The sequence below is a fragment of the Caretta caretta genome, chromosome 19 (genome assembly GCF_965140235.1).
Source record: "Caretta caretta isolate rCarCar2 chromosome 19, rCarCar1.hap1, whole genome shotgun sequence".
Classification (NCBI taxonomy): Eukaryota; Metazoa; Chordata; order Testudines; family Cheloniidae; genus Caretta; species Caretta caretta.
The window spans coordinates 3,988,713-3,994,712 of NC_134224.1; positions in this window are offsets into that span (position 1 = coordinate 3,988,713).

Below are 6,000 nucleotides of genomic sequence, written 5' to 3' on the forward strand. Positions count from 1 at the left end.
CAAACCACCTTGCAAAGTCAGAAAGCAAAGGTTGTTCATGCACACCTGAGGCGGGAATGTGGCTTTAGCACTTGAAGCTCAGCTCAAGTCAAGTATTCACCTTGAATATATAGCTTACCATGCTGCCTGGGCCCTCACCCAAGCTCATGTTGCTTTACTCTCAAATAGAAACTCAGCATCTCTATCCACTCTGCAGCTGCAGTACTTTAGAAGTCTTGAGGTACCACTGCTGTGTTCCCAATGCATCAGGGATGCTAGAGTTGTGCCCTGCGCTGCCTTCAGGGGAGAGAAATGCCATGCTATGGATTGTAATCGCCATGAAATTGGAGCAACTAACTGTGGTATATAACGATCACTTAAATCAGCCTCTTTACCAGATGACTTCAGGGTAGCTAATGGCTGGCTTTTTTAAAAGAGGCTCCAGAGGTGATCCTGGCAATTACAGGCCATAAACCTAACTTCAGTTTTAGAAAAAGTGGTTGGAACTAGAGTAAAGAACAGAATTATCAGACACAGATGAACAGTCAAGCTAGAAGGGCAATATCAAGTGGTGTCCCCCAGGCATCGGTTCTGGGTCCAGTTCTGTTCAATATCTTCAATGATTTAGATAATGGCATAGAAAGTACACTTACAAAGTTTGGATGATACCAAGCTGAGAGGGATTGCAGGTGCTTTGGAGGATAGAATTAAAAATCAAAATGTTCTGGACAAATGGCCTGAAGTAAATAGAGTGAAATTCACTAAGGACAAATGCAAAATACTCCACTTAGGAAGAAACAGTTGTGCATGCACACAAGGGGAAATGACTGCCTAGGCAGGAGTACTGCGGAAGGGGATCTGTGGGTCGTAGTGGATCACAAACTAAATGAGTTAAGTGTAACATTTGCAAAAAATAAGCAAACATTCTCGGACGTATTAGCAGGAGTGTTGTAAACAAGACATGAGCATTACTTCTTCCGCTCTACTCTGCGGTGATTAGGCTTCAACTGGAGTATTGTGTCTAGGTCTGGGCGCCGCATTTCAGGAAGGATGTGGACAGATTGGAGAAAGTCCAGAGAAGAGCAACACAAATGACTAAAGGTCTAGAAAACATGACCTATGAGGGAAGATTGGAAAAAATTGGGTTTGTTTAATCTGGAGAGGAGAAGAGGGAGGGATATAACAGTTCTCAAGTACATAAAAGGTGGTTACAAGGAGGAGGGAGAAAAATTGTTCTTATTAACCTCTGAGGCTAGGGCAAGAAGCAATGGGCTTAAATTGCAGCAAAGGCAGTTGAGGTTGGACAATAGGAAAAACTTCCTGTAAGGGTGGTTAGGCACTGGAATAAATTGCCCAGGGAGGTTGTAGAATCTCCGTCATAAGAGATTTTTAAGAGCAGGTTGGACAAAAATCACAAGATATTGGGCTCAGTGGACCATTGGTCTGACCCCAATGGCCATTTTTAATGTGTGGGGATCAGAAATGGGGCTACAAATTGTGGAGGCAGGATGCAGTGAAATGGGAGTGGAACTGCCAAGAGCACAAGAAAATCTGCTCAAACAGCTAGAGGAGCAGGTAGTGCTGGGGAAGATGTCTGGGGGTGGGAGTGGGGAAAGTGTGCAGAAGGATGGCAAGAGGGACAGAGCCATGAGTAGCTGCAAAGAAGTGGGATGGGGCTTAGTGCTTGGAAGAGAGGAGTAGCGGTTGAGGTAGATGGGAAAGGGGGGGAATAAGGCCATGGGGGGGTAAGAATTAGCTGAGTTCGAATACAGTGCTGCCCCTTGTGGCAGGACACAGTATTTCTGCAATCCACATGGAATAATACCCCGCGTGTCTCCCTGCAAGCAGCCATCCTGCTCTCTAAGGCTGTGTGGCCAATAATTCCAGCCGTATGGGTGAAGCCATTACATCTTTCCTATTTTAAAAGGAGTCAAGACTGGAGACTGTAAATGTCACCCCTGCCCCCTTCACCCCAAAAGCTTTTAATGGAATGAATTGTCTTTGTACTCCAACATGCTTTTATTATCCTTTTATGCAGGTGAATGAATTAACCTGCTTGTAACAAAGCCCAGCTTGCCTGTAACAAACTCCTGCTCTGGTCTATGTCAAGGGTGTCCAAAGCAATGGGCTGTTAGCCTCAGGGTGTCACAGAGAGCTCCCTAGGGCTCACGCTCCCCCACCCCCCTTACGGCTATATACTGTACTAGAGCAGTGTTTCTCAAACGGGGGTCTGTGGAACCCTGAGGGTACTACAAGGGCCCTGCGGATCAACTCCTCTCCCTCTAGTAATGCAGCGGGGCTAAGGCAGGCTCCCTGCCTGCCCTGGCCCCGCACCGCTCCTGGAAGTGGCTGGCACTTCCCTGCAGTCCCAGAGGCGGGAGGGGCAGGGGAATCTCTGCGTGCTGCCCCCCGTACCAACCACACAGGTCCTGTTGGCCGAGACCCCCTGGCTCCCCTGCCTAGGAGCCGCTGCCAGAGAGATGTACCAGTTGCTTTCAGGAGCTGCCCAAGGTAAGCACCGCCCAGCTGGAGCCCACACTTCTCACCCTCTCCTCCACCCCAGCCCAGAGCCCCCTCCTGGAGCCAGCACCCAAAATCCCCTCCCCAGCCCGGAGCCCACATCCCGCACCCCTGCCTGCACCCAAACTCCCTCCCAGAGGTCTCACCCCCTCCTGCAGTAAAACTCCCAGAACCTGCACCCCAACACTCTTCTCCTAGCCTGGTGAAAGTGAATGAGGGTGGGGGAGAGCGAGCGACGGAGAGAGGGGGGATGGAGTGAGCTGGGGGCAAGAAGAGGTGGGGTTGGAGTGGGGCCTTGGGGGAAGGGGTGAGGTGGGGGCAGGGCCTGGGGCTGAGCGGGGTGTCTTGGGGGTCCCCAAAATTTTTTAAATCAAAATGGGGGTCCTTGAGTTGCTGAAGGTTTGAGAATTGCTGTTCTAGAGGTTCCCCAGACTACACTGCATTGTACCCCCAGGGACAGGGGATGGAAGAGCTTGAGAAACCACTGCTCAAAATCACCAGTTCTCAGACTTGGGGATCTGGTGTCCCAAATCTCAGCTGGACAAGTACTTAGCATGTCCCCTTCGTGGATGCAAGCAGTGTAGTCACCATGGGTTCTTGTTCTGCCACCAACCTGCATTTGGCTCCATGCCACTGCTGTCTGAGACCCACTCTCAGAACGGCTGGGAGCCCTTTAAATCTGGTGCAGGCAGTGAACTCACCCCCAGGGCTGCACTTGGCCCACTACGAGGACTCCAAGGAGACCAGATGGATGTGTCTTGCAGGAAATGGAAATAACCCCTCCCAAGAGACCGTTCCTTGCAGCCCTTGCTGTTGCCCCTTCCTGTCCTGGGATTGTAAAGAAGAAATTCTTGTCCAGTAATTCCCTGGCTCAGATTCTGGCATGGACCCCAGCGCAGACCGGCAAACGTGCTGCAATAGCAGAGCAAAGTATTGCCTGTATTTTAAGATCCAACAACCCCTGTTACATCCTCCCCCCCCCTCCCCCCAACAGGAGCAATAATTTGCCTAGATTTCCATTTCCTGAACAGGGGCTGTTTGTGTATCCATATGAGGCAGGGGACATCATGCCATACTAGGGGGTCAGGACACCTGGGTTCCATGCCCAGCTTTACTGACCTGCTGTGTCATTTCACCTCTTTGTGCCTATAATGATACTGACCTGAGCTTTATAAGTCACCTTGTTGTGTCAGAAGCCGGATAGCAGCTCCCGACTTCTCCCTTGTGCTTCTCTTGCTGGGCAGAGCATTTCGGAGAGGTGCAGCAGCGGCTGGAACCTGGCCCCTGCTGAAGGCAGCTCATGCAAAGACCCTGACATTTAAAAGGTGGTGGTGATGTGGGAAGAACCCCACGCCAGCACAGAGCCAGCCCTGGAGTAGGAGCCATCCCTGACCTGCTCACCCAAGTGCCAGCAGCAGAGAGGGAAAAGGGGTTTGCAGCTCCAGACTTTGCAGAGAGGGCGAAGGGAAAGTGGGCTCCAGTCTTCCAAAGTGGCAGGCAGCTGGGCCCTGACAGAGTCTTTCAAAGGACTTCAACGGGTGTTGAATCGGGTCTTCAGTTTGGGGTTTGAACTCTTGCTCTCCTGTGCCTGCTCCCTGAGCTAACCCCTGGTCTTGTCTTTAAAGCAGGCGCAAAGCTTTTCTTACCAAAAGTGAACGCTCCACTCTGCAAGGCCTCCTAGAGAACAGCAAGTTACCCTTCCTAAGACCTCCTCCAGGGCTAAATCACGCCACGGGTAGCAGAGCACAAGATGGTGGCATTTCCAACCTGAGGGAGAGGACAGGAACCCATCGAGGGCCAAGGAAGCAACAGGCCTATGTGCACTTCTCCAGCCCCATCCGACCAGCTGTCAAAACATCTCCCAGCAAGTCGAAGCCTAATGGGAACAACCTCCCAGCAGGAGCAGTGGCCCAGAGGAATATGCAGCCAGCAGCATTGAAACCCTTTCCTGGTGCTACAGCACAGAGTTTGCTGGTGTGTGGGCTCACCTGCCTGCCATTGGCCTGGAGAGATCTGCCTTTGCTGCCCCAGATCAGAAAATCCAGAGCAGAGGTCCATGTCTATATACCCAGAGGGGAAGACAACACAGACTCTGAATCGCTGAGTGAAGATGTGGACAGTAAGCTGAGCTCATTGAGCTTGCAAGATGAGAAGTGAATTAGTTCACTGGGAATTATTAGTGTCTGGCCTTAAAGAAACTAGCAATAGTCTCAGGTGTGGTTCTGCTGTATAGCAGTTTGGCATCCCTAGCATGTAACAATGGATTCTGTTCCCTTATAAATCTAATGATGAGGGTGGTGGGGAGGGGAACCATCTTGTGAGATCCTTTTTTCTAGGGTGTTCAGGACAGAGGGAAGGATTCCTGGGTTGTATCCCTAGCCCCCACCGCTGTGTGTCTTTGGGCAAGTCCCTTAACCTCTCTGCGTCTCGGTTTCTCTAAAATGGGGATAACACTGACCCGCTGCGAGGTTTGATTCAGCAATACTTGTAAACGGCAATCAAAAGTTGCTGAAAGAAGTGTTAGGAAACAATACCCCGGAACCCTCCAGTAATGGTCCAGAACGCCACATGTCAGCGTCGCTCCAGCATTGATTGCTCAGTGCAACACCCGATCCCTATTGGCACATTTCTGATCTCATGCTGCTGAAGTCAGTGGATTTACAGGGGTGTGGTAACCTATACATTCTCAGGCTGGCTCAGACCCATGGTCGACCTAGCCCAGTGTCCTGTCTGAGAGTGGCCAACACCATGTGCCTTAGAGGAAGGTAGAAGAACTGCTCCCTCCCCCCAGACAGGTGTAGAATAATCTGCCCCTGTGAAGGTCTCATCCTGACCGCTGATAGAGAGAGGCTGAAGCCCTGATTTTCAGAGCACAGCCCGAAGTCCATGTGCTCTGAGCACACTCAGCTGCTTTGAAAAGCAGGCTCTGTGCTCCCAAGAAGAGGTGGGGTATGCACAGAGCATCTTTAGATGTGCTGGAATGTAAAGCTGTTGGGGTAAATCACAACCTAGGAGGTTATCCTTTCTGTCATCTCTGTTTTTAAATGCCTGGGGGGTGAGCATTCAGGCTGAGCATAACCCCACCCAGACTAGGGGTGTTGCAGCAGCAAGGTATTTGATCCTTATGGCACTTGAAACGGGCATCTTATGTTCTTGGATGAGGGGGAATTAAATGGTTCTTGGAGCATTTTAAAAATTAAAACCAGGCCTCTGTTTTGCACACTAAGCAGTCCCAGCAAGAGAGAATTTGGATCAAGATTACCGGGAGTTTCCAGAACACATGAAAAGATTGGGGTGAAACCTCTTCTCTATTTAAACACAAGCAGATTCTTTTTCAGCTGAAGTAAAATGATTTCCTCAGGCTGGCTTATGCTCTTCTGCCCTTTCCTGCTTTAACAAGAGTCCTGAGAGACCTGGTTTATGTTTCATGCAGTGATGTGCAAGGTATTAAGGACACAAAATCCCACCCTGGAAGAAGGGAACGAGGTAGCCTGATGCAGG